The 8,015-nt window shown below is 35.8% G+C and overlaps 1 pseudogene across 1 annotated transcript; it reads right to left on the minus strand.

Annotated features, from left to right (window-relative positions):
* Window positions 1-459: 459 nt before the first annotated feature.
* Window positions 460-882, minus strand: LOC308639558 (NTF2-related export protein 2-like; annotated as a pseudogene). The gene has a single exon. The product of its transcript is annotated as an NTF2-related export protein 2-like (transcript).
* Between the last annotated feature and the right edge of the window lie 7,133 nt (window positions 883-8,015).

Below are 8,015 nucleotides of genomic sequence, written 5' to 3' on the forward strand. Positions count from 1 at the left end.
ATTACCAGTGTTAACTGAAAATAGGCATGTGATTTACTAAAAGTTTAACCTATTAACAACAACAACAACAACAGCAACAACAAATTCTACTTATGCACAGAGAGTTATATTGTGCTGATAGCCCATAGATAGTATTACAAAAGGATTCCATTTTTGTGATAGACTGGGTTCACAGTGAGTATGTTATTAGCAAGATCATATGTTTAACATTACTTTAAGAATGTCATTACTAGAATGTCTATAAGGCATGTAAAAAACTAGCATTAAAGCTCTGAAGGGCAACAATCCAAACTGGCAGCTGCTAGAAAAGTGCTGCTAGGAATAAAAAAAATATATTGAAGAAACTTAGTTTCAGCACAAACTGGTATACAATGCTTTTTTTTTTTCTAATTAAATGAACTAATTCACATAGACTTCTGCTTCAGGAACTAGCAGAAGAAAGAATTGACTTTTTCCCCTTTAACTCCTAGCCCAATTTTGAAAACGGAAGCAATCATTAGCAATCTTCTACATGGTACTATAAGGAGTGGATTCAGCAGTCAGCAGAAAGTTCTGGTTGAAGTAATGTTGTTTGTTTTCATCAAACTTCCCAGTTTCACTGGTCCCAACAAGAACTGTAGTCTGGGAATAGGTAGCTTGCTCATGGACTTGGTGGCAATCTAACATATTGACCTGGAACTCACTAGAAGGCAACATCTCAAAAAAATTATTTAGGGCATCTATCCCTGTAACAACATTTCCATCCCATATTAAAGTGGCCTTGTCCAAATATAGTCTGGTAAGTGCCCTTCTTCTTTTGTCTATTATCTCATAGTAAATATTGACAAATTCCTCAGTAGCTCTACATGCCTGATCTACATAAGTTTTAAAGTCTACCAACATGGTCCTAGGGGAGCTCGAATAAGTATGATCCAACAGTGGCAGCATCACTATGTCCTCACGTTTCTGCCTCACTGGGCTGCAGGAAATATTTAGGAAAGCAGTGAAACTCGCCAAGTACACACAATTTTCTACCTGCCCATTCTTTCCTGGAAGTCCACATTTTTTTTTATCCATTCATCTACTGAAGGACATCTAGGTTGGTTCCACAGTTTAACTATTGTGAATTGTGCTGCCATAAACATTGATGTGGCTGTGTCCCTGTAGTAGGCTGTTTTTAAGTCCTTTGGGTATAGACTGAGGAGTGGGATAGATAGGTCAAATGGTGGCTCCATTCCCAGCTTTCCAAGGAATCTCCATACTGCTGTCCATAGTGGTTGCCCCAATTTGCAGTCCCACCAGCAATGTATAAGTGAACCTTTTTTCCCCACATCCTCACCAACATTTATTGTTGCCTGTTTTCTTGATGATTGCCATTCTGACTGGAGTGATATGAAATCTTAGAGTGGTTTTGATTTGCATTTCTCTAATTGCTAGAGATATTGAACATTTTTTTCATATATTATTGAATGTATATCTTCTTCTGAGAAGTGTCTGTTCAGCTCCTTAGCTCATTTATTGATTGGGTTATTTGTGTTTTTTTGTGTTAAGTTTTTTGAGTTCTTTATATAACCCTAGAGATTAATATTTTATGCATGTGGTAAAGATTTTCTCTGAATCTGCAGGCTCTCTCCTCATATTATTGATGGTTTCCTTTGCTGAGAAGAAGCTTTTTAATTTGAATCCATCCCATTTTATTGATTCTTGATTTACTTCTTGCACTTTAGGGGTATTGTTAAGGAAGTCAGATCCAAGTCCAATATGGTGAAGATTTGGGCCTACTTTTAACAAATCGCCCAAAATCACCATATATAGAAGAAAGCCCCTTAGGTGAAATATGGAGATTATTTCTTGAATGAACTTTGTTCTGAGATACATTAAATTACTTAGAAATAGTCCTATCCTTTCTAGTCTTGCTTTTAAGTTTGTTTGGCTGGAGCAAACTAATATTTAGTCCCCCCCACCACCGTGAATCAAGGCCCTTCTTACTATTCTACATGCTGTCCTGAGAATTTTGAGATTTTTCTGTTATGACTGGTGGCAGCAGTTTCTCTTTGTGGCCCTGTGTGAATGCTTGGCTGCAACTTCTGACCCTTTCACATGCCCTTCTTCTGCCTCAGCTGGTTTCCTGCTCAGTACTCATTTCAGTACTCAAGGGGACTCTCCACAGATCTCCTAAGTTCATTCTCTCTCTCTCTCTTTCATCTTCCCTACCTCCCTCCAAGTTTAGAAATTTTATTAGCCCATAATGAAACCGGTAGCCACTACCAGTCATTTCCTCTTACCCTGTCACCCAGTTTATGGCAACTACTAATCCACTTTCTGATTTTATGGGTTTTCCTGAATGATTCATACAAGTGGAATCATATAATATATGGACAGTTATGTCTGGCTTCTTTCCCTTAGCATAATGTTTCAAAGTTCATCCACATGAACATCATGTGTTAGACTGTTCTTTCCTTTTACTTCTAAGTTATTTAAAAATTTTTTTAATTTAAAAATTTGTTATCATTAGTTATACATGACAGTAGAATGCATTCTGACACATTGTGCACAAATGGAGCACAACTTCTCATTCCTCTGGCTATACATGGTTTAGAGTCACAGCACTAGTGTAATCTTACATGTATATAGGGTATTCTATGTTTTCTTTTATCCATTCATCAATTGATGGACATTTATTGTTTCGGGTTGTTATGAATAATGTTACTATGAACATTTGTATAATCATTTTGTGTGTATATATTTATTTTGGTACTGGGGATTGAACCCAGGGGCACTCTACTACTGAGCTACATCCCCATCCCTTTTTATTTTTTATTTTGAGACAGAGTCATGCTAAGTTACTTAGAGCCTCACTAAGTTGCTGAGGCTGGCCTCAAACTTGCCATCCTCCTGCCTCACCCTTTCAGTTCACTGGACATATTTTTAATTTTTCTTTGATATATACCTAGGAATAGGAGTATTTTATATGATAACTCCATGTTTAATATTTTCAGGAACTTCCAAAACCAGAGTGGCTACACCAATTTACATTCTACCAGCAGTTCCCAAGAGCTGTGATTTCTCTTTCTATACCTAGTTTATTGAGTGTTTTCATCAAGAAAGGGTGATGAACTTTGTCAAATATCTTTTGTGCATCAATTGGGATGATCATATGTATTTTTCTTTATTTCATTGATGTGGTATATTACATTGCTGAATTTAGTTTGCTAGTATTTACTGTGATTTTTTTCTCCCAATTTTTTGTGGTGCGGGGGATCAAACACAGGATCTCCCTTATGCTAGGCAAGCACTGTTTTACTGACCTACACTCTAATATATTGTTTATATTTATATGCAACAAAAGCACACAAATATGTGCAAAAATGATGCATGATAACTGCAGGACAGAGGTTACCTGAGGAGAGATAAATGATGAAAGAATCATGGGGTGGAGAGTTTTGTGTATTTCTTTCTTCTTCTCCTTCTCTTTGTCCTCCTCCTCCTCCTCCTTCTTGCTGAGGCCAGCTTTGAACTTGCCATCCTCCTGCTTCAACCTCCCAAGTAGCTGAGATTGCAGATGTGAGCCACCACACCCAGCTTGCTTTGTTTCTAATACATTCTTTCTTCTTTTTTTATTTTGGAATTGCTAGGGAGTCAATTTTAAAGATTCATACTATAAAAATGAAAAAAATTATATGAGGTAATATGTTAATTAATTTGATTTAATCATCTCAAATGTATACATAGAAAAGCATTACATTTTACCCCATAAATACATATAATTACCATCAAGAAAATATAAAATTAAAATTAAGTTGAACATATATCCATATATCCTCTATGACTTGTGGACAATGTTTTAATTCATAATTGGGGTTAAATCAGGAGGCTGGAACCTCTTCTTTTTTTAACATTTGCAATACACATACTTATTTACAAAATATACAAAGACTGGAAAACCCAACAATCAGGAAATAATGTAATTAAAAATTAACAAAACACATAAACAAGTATTTCACTGAAAGGGATAATCAAGGGCTGGGGTTGTGCCTCAGCGGTAGAGCGCTCATCTAGCACATGTGAGGCCCTGGGTTTGAGCCTCAGCACCACATAAAAATAAATAAACAAAATAAAGGTGTTGTGTATAACTAAAAAATAAATAAATAAATTTTATATATATATATATATATATATATATATATATATAAAGTATAATCAAATGGCAAATAAGCATATGAAAAAACATCCAGCTTTACTTATTGTTAGAGAAATTCACATTAAAACCATAATGGGATAACTAAGAGATTGCCTATGGCTCTATCTATCTATCTATCTATCCATATCCATATATGATTTTTTATTTGCATATGTCATTTTTCACATATATTATTTTATATTCATATAGATAAATATTTTTTGCATATATTATTTGCATATATACTTTTATTTATTCTAACTAGTTATACATGACAGTAGAATGCATTTCGACTCATTGTACACCATTCATGCAATCATACACATACATAGGGTAATAATGTCCATCTCATTCTACCATCTTTCCCACCCCCACACCCCTCCCCTCCTTCACTCCCCTCCACCCAATCCAAAGTTCCTCCATTATCCCCCCCATTATGGATCAGCATCCACATATCAGAGAAAACATTTAGCCTTTGGTTTTCTCGGTTTGGCTTACTTCACTTAGCATGATAATCTCAACTCCATCTATTTACCTGCAAATGCCGTAATTTCATTTTTCTTTAAGGCTGGGTAATATTTTATTGTGTACATATAGCACAGTTTCTTTATCCATTCATCTATTGAAGGTCATCTAGGTTGGTTCCACAGTTTACCTATTGTGAATTGAGCTGCCATAAATATTGATGTGGCTGCATTACTATAGTATGCAGATTTTAAGTACTTTGGATATAGATTGAGTGGGATAGCTGGGTCAAATGATGGTTCCATTCCAAGTTTTCTCAGAAATCTCTGTACTACTTACCAGAATGGTTGCACCAATTTGCAGTCTCATCAGCAATGTTTGAATGTACCTTTCCCTCCACATCCTCACCAACATTTACTGTTGCCTGTATTCTTGATGATTACCTTTCTGAGTGGAATGAGATGAACTCTTAGGGTAGTTTTGATTTGCATTTATCTAATTGCTACAGATGTTGAACACTTTTCATATATTTGTTGATAGATTGTATTTCTTCTTCTGTGAAGTGTCTGCTCAGTTCCTTAGCCCATTTATTGATTGGGTTATTTGTTTTTTTTTTTTTTTGATGTTAAGTTTTTTGAGTTCTTCATATATCCTAGAGATTAGTGCTATATCTGATGTGCTTGTGGTGAAGATTTTCTCCCATTCTGTAGGCTCTCTCTTTACATTATTGATTTTCTTTGCTGAGAGGAAGCTTTTTAATTTGAATCCATCCCATTTATTGATTCTTTTTTTTTTTGCTGTCATAGAAAATAGTGAATTAAGCAGAATTGATTTCCAAGATCTTCAAAGATTATTACAAACACAAAGTATCCTTCTAAAAGTATCCCAAATTAAATCAAAGGCACATCATCAACGTCTAACACTTGTCACATCAAGAATTCTTTTATATAATAATATTTTCACATTATTTTGTTTTTAACCATTTGCAATGTTCTGTATATAAGTCATATTTTAAACATTTTAAAGACATGAAATAATGTAATAATTTTTTAAAAGTGCAACCACAACTATAAAGAAGATATCAAATCTGCTTCATACTTAAGATGGGGCAACCTAATATACATCATAACATGAATCTTCCAAGTATTCTAAGAAATATTTCCTGTGTTTAGTGTTAAAAATAAAATAATTTTCTCATTTAGAAAAATAATCAAGGCATCATTTGATTAGTAAAGTCTATTCTTCCCCCCAATTTTATACTTTCTTATATTAATTTAGTAATTGTAAAATTATGACAGAAGGACAACTTTTATTGTAGTATAAAAATCTTAGGAACAACAAATTACAAACATTCCATTTTTTAAATAAACAATGTGTTTTCCTTCCTAAAATGTAAACATTCAGTTAATAGAACATACATGGTATTCTAGGTACAGAAACACCAGTAACTCACTTTAATAAGAGGTGTATTTTGGTATATTTGGTGGTAAGGTTTTTGTTTATCTTAATACAAAGCACTTCACCAGGAGAGCCAGGCCATTATTACTAAAAGAATTCTATTTCTTCACTCAGTTTCCTTGAGTAGAAAATCATTAGTTTCTGTAGAATTTTGGCTATAAAACCAGGACACAGAAAAGGTCTGAAATATCTCAGTCATTTGGCTAAAGTAAAGTGTTTTCTTGAGGCGTGGAGTCAGTCATTCATTATTTTGTGCTTGAAGGCATTTCTCAACAACTTCTTCCCAGTCTTCAGAGTAAAGAGCAGGATCTGGGCTCTCAGAAGGGGTTGCTTCTGGCTGCAACACCAACCTTGAGCTGCTCCTCCATGGGCCGCAGGGTGCTCTTGCTGGCCCCTGAAGACCTGATTTTATTTCTTGTGCTTTAGGAGCTTTAGGAAGTCAGGTTCTAAGATGACATGGTGGAGATTTGGGCCTGTAATTCCTAGATCCTTGGTCCACTTTGAGTTGAGTTTCATGCAGGGTGAGAGAGGGATTTAATTTCATTTCACTGCATATGGATTTCCTCAGCAACTTAGTCAGACTCTGTCTCTAAATACATATAGGGCTGGGGATGTAGCTCAGTGTTTAAGTGTCCCTGGGTTCAATCCCTGGTACAAAAAAAAAAAAAAAAAAAAAAAAAGACACTGTGTGTAATGTGCTTCATTTGCTGGGGCACAGGGAAGCGCATTCTGACTGAGATGAAGGGTGATCAGGAAAAGTTTCACAGCAGAAGAAATAGCTAGGCCAGACTTTAAGGATTGGAAATTGTATTAGTGTTTGGTCTGCAAGTTTTCCTTATTGTTACTTCTAGTATTAGATGTTTTTTTCCCCCAGACTGGTATCATTTTATTTTAACTAGTCAACCTTTTTTATATGTGTACAACTAAAGAAATACCTAATTAGGATGTGCAATGTCAGAACTGTCTACTGGAATTATATCTCAGCTGTTTCCCAACTCAAGCCTTATCTTCTTCATCAAATATCCATAGATTGCCTGAATAATGGTAATATTTATATGAATAATGATAATTGCCTAAGATTTGTATGCTTTCCAGTTTAGGGACCATAATATATATGTATTAAATATGCAAATTAATTATACTTCAAAATATAGAAAACTACAAAAAATGACCTTAAAATAAACAAAAAATGACCTTAAAATAATATAATCACATCACCCTGTTAACTGGATATTATTGTTTTGCTTCATTTGCATCAATTTTCTCTTTTTCTCTATAAGAAATAATGTATTAGGAGAATCCAAGATGGTGCAGTAGAGGACATCACGTTCCTGGCTGCTTTGTGGCATGAAATCAAGAAAGCAGACAGGCAGCTCCTCCACAAGGTGGGTGACCAAAAAAAAAAAAAAAAAAAAAAAAGCGGGGATTGCTGGGATTATGGCTCAGTGGTAGAGTGCTTGCCTAGCATGTGTGGGGAACTGGGTTCGATTCTCAGTACCATGTATAAATAATAAAAATAATGTTCTATCAACTCTACCACGCGGCCTGCGCAGTGGTTTCATTAATGAGGTTCTAGGCATAAAGTTAGTTAGAAGAGATCGAAATAAAACACACAAACCAGTTACCTTATTTATATTGCTAGGTCCGAGACGGCTCACCTCTCTGGTTCCCACCTCTAGCCGCCCAGCAGGGCAGCGAGGATTACTCTGGGCTAGCAGGAGAGAGAGAGAGCGAACACGCCGGGGAGTAGCCTTTTATTTGGGGAACAAGAGATTCAGGGGAGAATTCCATCCAATGAAGGTTGAGGGGGGGCTGCACTCCAAGGTCAGGGTCAGTGATTGGGTCCCTGGGGTCAGTGGTCAGGCACACCCCCACACGGATGGGCTCTCTCATCAGGAAAGGGTCGGGAAAGCTTCGACACAGCCAAAGCGCC

Source organism: Spermophilus citellus (genome assembly GCF_964194105.1).
Source record: "Spermophilus citellus genome assembly, chromosome: X".
NCBI lineage: Eukaryota > Metazoa > Chordata > Mammalia > Rodentia > Sciuridae > Spermophilus > Spermophilus citellus.